Raw genomic sequence first — 392 nt, 5'->3', positions numbered from 1 at the left:
CATATGTCTCTTGACCTTCCTTATGTCCTCTTTCGAAAAGTATCTATTTAGATCCATTGCCCATTTTTTGATTGGGTTGTTTATCTTCCTGTTAAGTTGTATGAGTACCCTGTAAATGTTGGAGATTAAACCCTTATCGGAGATAACATTAGCAAATATGTTCTTTCATGCAGTGGGCTTTCTTGTTGTTTTTTTGATGGGTTGTTTGTTTGTTTTTGTTTGTTTTTTGCTGTTCAGAAGCTTTTTATTTTGATGTAGTCCCATTTGTTTATTTTCTCTTTAGTGTCCATTGCCCTAGGACAGGGGTTCTCAACCTGTGGGTCTCGACCCCTTTGGCAGTTGAACGACCCTTTCACAGGGGTTGCCTAAGACCATCCTGCATATCAGATATT

Source organism: Myotis brandtii, unplaced genomic scaffold (genome assembly GCF_000412655.1).
Source record: "Myotis brandtii unplaced genomic scaffold, ASM41265v1 scaffold84, whole genome shotgun sequence".
In the NCBI taxonomy this organism is placed as follows: Eukaryota; Metazoa; Chordata; class Mammalia; order Chiroptera; family Vespertilionidae; genus Myotis; species Myotis brandtii.
This window is presented reverse-complemented; position numbering follows the sequence as displayed.